General features: G+C 37.5%; 1 non-coding gene across 1 annotated transcript; it reads left to right on the top strand.

Moving 5' to 3' along the window:
- Positions 1–435: 435 nt before the first annotated feature.
- LOC127077341 (small nucleolar RNA R71) lies at positions 436–542 on the top strand. Its single transcript, XR_007787174.1, has one exon. It is a non-coding gene; the product is annotated as a small nucleolar RNA R71 (small nucleolar RNA).
- The last annotated feature ends 5,923 nt before the right edge of the window (positions 543–6,465 follow it).

The following is a 6,465-nucleotide window of genomic DNA, read 5'->3' as shown; positions in this document are numbered from 1 at the left end:
CAACCTGGGTTATAGGTGTTTGAGTAAGGGTTTCCTTGAGCATAGTTTACCTGGTCTGTGGAGGTTCCTGTAAAGAGTTGACATTCTGGGGAAGTATGCCCTTGAACTCCGCATATCTCGCAGTTTGGTGCTACGGCAGCCACGGTGGTTGCTGGTGTTATGGTCAAGTTGTCTATCTTCTGAGTAAGAGCATCTACCTTGGCATTGACATGGTCAAGACTTCTTAATTCGTACATGTCTCCCTTCGTTTGAGGTTTCTCTATAGAGGTTCTTTCGCTTCCCCATTGGTAATGATTCTAGGCCATACTTTTGATGAGTTGATAGGCCTCATTATAGGGTTTATCCATCAGTGCGCCACCTGCAGCGGCGTCTATTGTCAATCTTGTATTGTACAAGAGACCGTTGTAAAAGGTATGGATGATCAACCATTCTTCTAGACTGTGATGTGGACAAATCCTCATCATGTATTTGTATCTCTCCCAAGCTTCAAAAATTGATTCATTATCCTTTTGTTTAAACCCATTTATTTGGGCTCTTAGCACAGTCGTCTTACTAGGTGGGAAATATCGGGCTAAGAAGACTTTCTTCAACTCGTTCCACGTAGTGACAGAGTTGGATGGTAGAGACTGGAGCCAAGCTCTAGCTCTATCTCTTAATGATAATGGGAAAAGACGTAGTCTTATAGCTTCTAGGTTGACACCATTCGCTTTCATTGTGTCTGCGTATTACAAAAATACTGAAAAATGTAGGTTCGAGTCCTCCGTGGGACTACCTAAAAATTGGTTTTGCTGTACAGCTAACAACAACAAAGGTTTTAGCTCAAAATTATTGGCCTCGATGGCAGGGGCAGCGATGTTGTTATGTGGTTCATCCTGCGAAGGGATTGCATAGTACTTAAGAGGACGGTTTTGCACTCCTTCGGCCATCTCTGGTTGAATAACTGATTCAGAAGTAAGGATGTTAAGGTCAGAAAGATTTAGCTTGATACGATGTTCTCGTATCAAGTCTCGTACCCGGCGTTCTAATCTAAGATAACGCTCAGGTTCGTCGAACTGTAGCTTTAATTTCTCGCCTTGAGAGCGAGTACTTGGCATACACTCGACAAATGTAGAAAGGAGAAAAGAATTGTTTGCCTTAGTCTATACTGGGCAACACTAGAGTTACGAGATCAACTAAATTAGTCCCCGACAAAGGTGCCAAAAACTTGATCTCGACTTAGTAAGACTACGGGAATCGTGACTGCAAGTGCACAGTCCTATCGTGTAGTTTTAAAGATTATCAAACTCACAAGGACTATAATCGAATGTATCGTTATTTAACGTTGCTATGTAAATCTAAGGCCGATGATCGTTCTAAGATTGGAGGGATGAAGAGAAATAACTATAACGTAAATAGAATATTAATAAATATATATATGATAAAGGGATATCGGTATGTAATGCATCAAACTTCGGGGATCCGATAGATATTTGGTGTAATCTTATTGGTCAAAATATTCTTCAGTAGAAATTATTTATAGAAAGGACTTAGTCTCACACTCTCGTTTTTACTGACTCTGACCATACTCCTAAACCAGAATGCTTGGCTCTCATCTCATTTTAAATTTAAAAGTAATTTTTGAATATGAATAAAGCCTAATTAATCCTAAAGCGCTCTCGCTGTGTTTAGGATTAATGCCTAGTTTCAGCTATCTGGTTAAAATCTCAAACTCTCGTTCTTGTTGACCATAACCTTAGTTTGTTTTGTACTCTCGTACGAAAAATAGTTTGATTAAAATAAGAAACTAAAAACTGGAAAAATAAGTTTTATAAAAACTAACACCAATTATTTACAAATCCCGTCGTTTCGACGGTCTTTACATACCGATACCTAAGGGTTTAGCCGGACATGGATCCGGTAACATACATGGTATTTGGAAAATCAAACATACAATAAGGCATAAATAAATAAAATAGCAATCAAAATAAAATCTGGATTACGAATTGAGAACTGGAACTGAATCTCGATTCTTCAATTAAAATAATATCGGCAGGCTTTGGCAATGAGTAACCGTTACAATTGAATTCAAATGCGTAAAATAAATTTCAATAGTCCCTGATATGGAGAACCTATCACTGTTACAAAGTAGGAAAAACTGCCTAACAAACTAAAAGAAAATAATTCTGACTAAAAATAATCGGTAGATTGAAAACTGGAAGAAGAGAGAGAGAGCCGACGTGAAGAAACTACCCTCATTATATATTTTCCACATCCCTAATTTGTAGCCTAAGGTGAGTGGAGTAGTGGTTAGAATCATGGAGAAAAAGTACGGAAGACTAGGTTGTGGCGGTTGCCACAACCCTAGTCCTTTCCTCCGTGGTGAGCGCCACAATTATAGGGTTGAGCACCACATCTTTTTATGCTTGGTGGCGGGCGCCACCACCTCCTTTGGTCCATGTGACGGGCTCCACACCTCTAGGTGATGGGCACCACAAGCCCATTTGGTGTGGTGGCCCATTACTTCTATTTTTCTCCATTTTCTTCTCTTTTTTTTTCCTTTTTGCTATTTTCCACTTTTCTTGCTGTAAACCTTTTATTCTGTAAATACCTGCAATAAACGTAAAATACTGCGTAATAATAAGTGTTAATCAAGAAAAGAGCAATGCATATGAAGCCAAAAATACTATACGTTTTCGTGTTATCACTCACATTCCAGCACTAAGGATTTAGTTGGACATGGTTATGTTAAAAAAACATAGCATATAATTCATTCATGGAATAAGTCATTTAGGAAAATAAAGTGTTAAGTGCGCAAATGGTTTTAAAAGTGAACAACGGGAATGATACGTTCAAAGTATGGTTTGAAAACGAATCTTTTGCGATGATAAAATAAATCTGACAAGTAATCGTGAAAGGAAAATAAACAAGATAAAGCAGAGAAATGACATAAACAAATTAAAGACAGTGCGAGGACATAAATAATTTAAAAGAGAAGCGAGAAATAAATAATAATTATACGAATTGTATTAAAAACCTGCTCCAAATCGGAGACTTGAATCTGGTACAAACTTGAAATAAATTTGACTTGAAAGTAAAATGACGACAAGATTAACTTCTACTCTATGATGCTCCAAACCCGATTACAACAATGGTGCAATAATACTCCGATGTGAAGAATTATTGCTTTAACAGTGTGATTCTATGGCCTATGCTGCAACTAGACTTGGATCCTACAACTAAAGATCTAAGTCCTATTTATAGTGTAACAGTGCCTAGAAAGTTACGTAGCATTTTAAAATTCGTGTGGAGGAAATGTCTCTGGTCATGGCCACTTTCTACAACCGTCATTGACTGGACGTGAAATGGGAAGATGGTTCCCGCCATCTAGGCATAGCGTCCGCCATGTGTACAAGGGGTGGAAGACGTGGTCTTGTAACCGTTGGAACGTGGGTAACTGCTTACACATCATGGCTACCCCCATTGTCAACGCCATGTGGAATGCCATATGTGTATTTTCCATTGAAAATCTCCGATTCTTGCTCTTTTCGCTTCCTTTTTCCATGAAAGGGTTTATTTAGGCAATGTACCTGAAAACAAGACAAAAGACAAGCATAACATAAGAAAATAACAATAAAACTATAATAATCATGTGCAATCCGAGCCAAATACGCAGTGTATTTCAGTGTTATCACATTCATCCCCTATAAATCCTCATCACTCTTTAATTCATCAACAAAAATCACATTCTTCTTCACTCACAATCACGATTTCACTAAAAACCACAACCTCTCTCTGAACACTCTTCCATTCACTGCAAAATTACTCCCTAAATTCTCTTCAACCTCTCCACACTCTACTCTCTCCTGAGCATAGAGCGACAACAACGCAAAGCAAGAAAAATATCCTACAGACTACACACTGGAAGGAGAAGAAGAGAAGAATTTCACACAAAACTGGGAAAATAGCGGGAAGAATTACCTAAAGAAGCAGAATACTCGTTTATCAGTGCCAACACTTGAAGAACCACCAGAGTTGCTCCGGCGGGTAAGCTTTTCCACCTTTATTCTTTGATTTGTGGTCACCATAATGTAGTGCCTCTCCTAAGGAGCCAAACCCCTAAGGTTTAGACTCCAGTTAGCTTGCTGTCGTCATTTAATTTTCGTTTTATGTTCTTAGGGTTCTTGTGCATTTATGTTCGATTTGAATGGTTGGTTAGGAATTAGGGAAAAATAATAGGTTTGGGAGAGAAGGAGTGTAAATTGTCATGTTGATGTGTGTTAGAAGTATTTTGGACCTCCACCGCCACTATAGGCGATTTCCGGTGCGGCGAGGTTTTAACTTCGGTGGTAATGTGGTGAAGAATGGGAGAAAGACTTGAAACGTGAAAAGCATGGAAATGATCTTCTTGATTCCTCCCCTCTCACTTGGCTTGGAGTTGTGGGCCTGTGGCCTTAGGCCCACATGCATCTTCTATCTGCACACTATCAATTTCTAGATGCACCCCTTGTTCTTATACCAAACTAGAGCATTTAGGCCTCTACCCCATGGGTATGCGCCCAATTTTCAGGCCATACCCGCTTTTGGATAATTGCACCTCCAGCCTCTTTAGATTTCTTTTTTTGTTGTCTTATGCTTTATTTCCTTTTTTTTGTCATATCATACATCTTGACTCATGAAAATATTGTAATGCTCTTTTTAATTGAAAAATAATAAAATTCCTACATGTTAATACTTTATTTTTAGGATTAATTAGACTTAGTTTTTAGTATTAATTCCATTAAAATTTTCAATTTAAATTCATTAAAGAATTAGGGTTTATGCTCATTAATCTTAGTTCCTGATAAAATAATCCTTGTGCTTAGAATGATTGTAGCATGATCTTTTTACCTTGATTAGTTGATCAAGTTCATCCTTTATCAATTAACTACAATTGATTGGACCTTTTCTTAGACTTGTCCTGAAAAGACTCTTCTGCTTCCCCTATCCAAACAAGCAATCATGAGTCTCTTAATCACTTGATTGGATTATATCCATGTACTTGCACTACACTGGACCTCTTCAAGCCAGGCTCAAGGTCAAGACTGCTTACTCAAGATTCTAAAGACTCTGGACATCAAGATTTTGATCATTGTTGAGCTTCATCCTTTAAGCGCAACAAAAAGATTCTTCTTCAACACTTGTTAGATAGGATGTGAGTTATCTACCACAAGCCTTAAGCAACAGAGAAGAATAAGAGGGATTATTCCTATCCTTATTCTGAGTATCTTTGGGTACTGGGCATAAGCCCTAGTTATTCAAATTATTCGCCTACGTTCATAGACTTTAGTGCAATTCAAATCGAATAACTGTCAAGTCTACTTTTCCACTGACAACAATGCAACAATCAACATCCATTACACTTGTCTCTTTAGACCAAACACATACTTTCTTTGGACTTCCATACATTTTTTGGGTTAATCACCTTATGGTTAAAACACCCACTTCTGAACCAGACCCCTTTCTTTGGGTTAATCACCTCTTATGGTTAAGATACCCTTCCTTCTCATGACCTTCTTTTTCTTGCATTGTTATCTGGCTTCCATGCTCGGGCACTTTCTGCATTGGTTAATCACCATTTATCGGTTAAAATACCACATTCTCATTCTTTGGGTTGATCACCACTTCTCGGTTAATAAACCCTACAACTTCTGCATTGGTTAATCACCGTCTATCAGTTAAAGTACCACATGTTCATTCATGGGTTAATCACCACTCCTTGGTTATACTCCCTCATGCATGGTTAATCATTGTCTATCTGTTAAAATACTTCATTCTTGATTCAGATACACCTATCATATGGATCAAAACAACACAATTTTGGTTCAAATCATACTTTCACTACATCCAAACAACACTTTCTCATTTCACAACTCTTTTACACTTCAAGCAAATCCTTTACAATTTAAGTAATATCTTTTGTATTCAATTCCATCAACTCTTTTTTTATCACATAAACCTTTTCAAAAAAAAATATTTCTTTTCATAAAAGAACTATTATAATCCATTCCTTAGCAGTCAGACTAAAAGCTTGAAGCATCCGAACAAGGATCGTAATCAACTAACGTCTACACACTTCTAGGATACAATTTTAATTGTTCCCTAAAAACAACCAACAAATCCGTATTTTCTACGATGTGTCATACCCCAATTTTGGTCCTGAATTTTTTATGTTTGCTTGGCATGATTGGCCTAACCTTACTTTGGTGAGGATTGTTTTTGATCAAAAGTCATGGTGTTGTGATTGTGGATATATCTATGGTCTGGGGTCATCTGAACAACCAAGTTTCTTGTGTTTCTAACCACTTGCCAGTCATGTTATTGGTTCATGGATACTATAACCTTATGGTCTTATTTCATGGTTTTGTTCATACACATTATCAGTCAAGTTATTTTCTTCTCAAGAGTCGAACATTCAAGCCAATTGTGAAAACAATCTCCGATCATTTT

The sequence above is a fragment of the Lathyrus oleraceus genome, chromosome 4 (assembly GCF_024323335.1).
Source record: "Lathyrus oleraceus cultivar Zhongwan6 chromosome 4, CAAS_Psat_ZW6_1.0, whole genome shotgun sequence".
NCBI lineage: Eukaryota > Viridiplantae > Streptophyta > Magnoliopsida > Fabales > Fabaceae > Lathyrus > Lathyrus oleraceus.
This window is presented reverse-complemented; position numbering and strand designations above follow the sequence as displayed.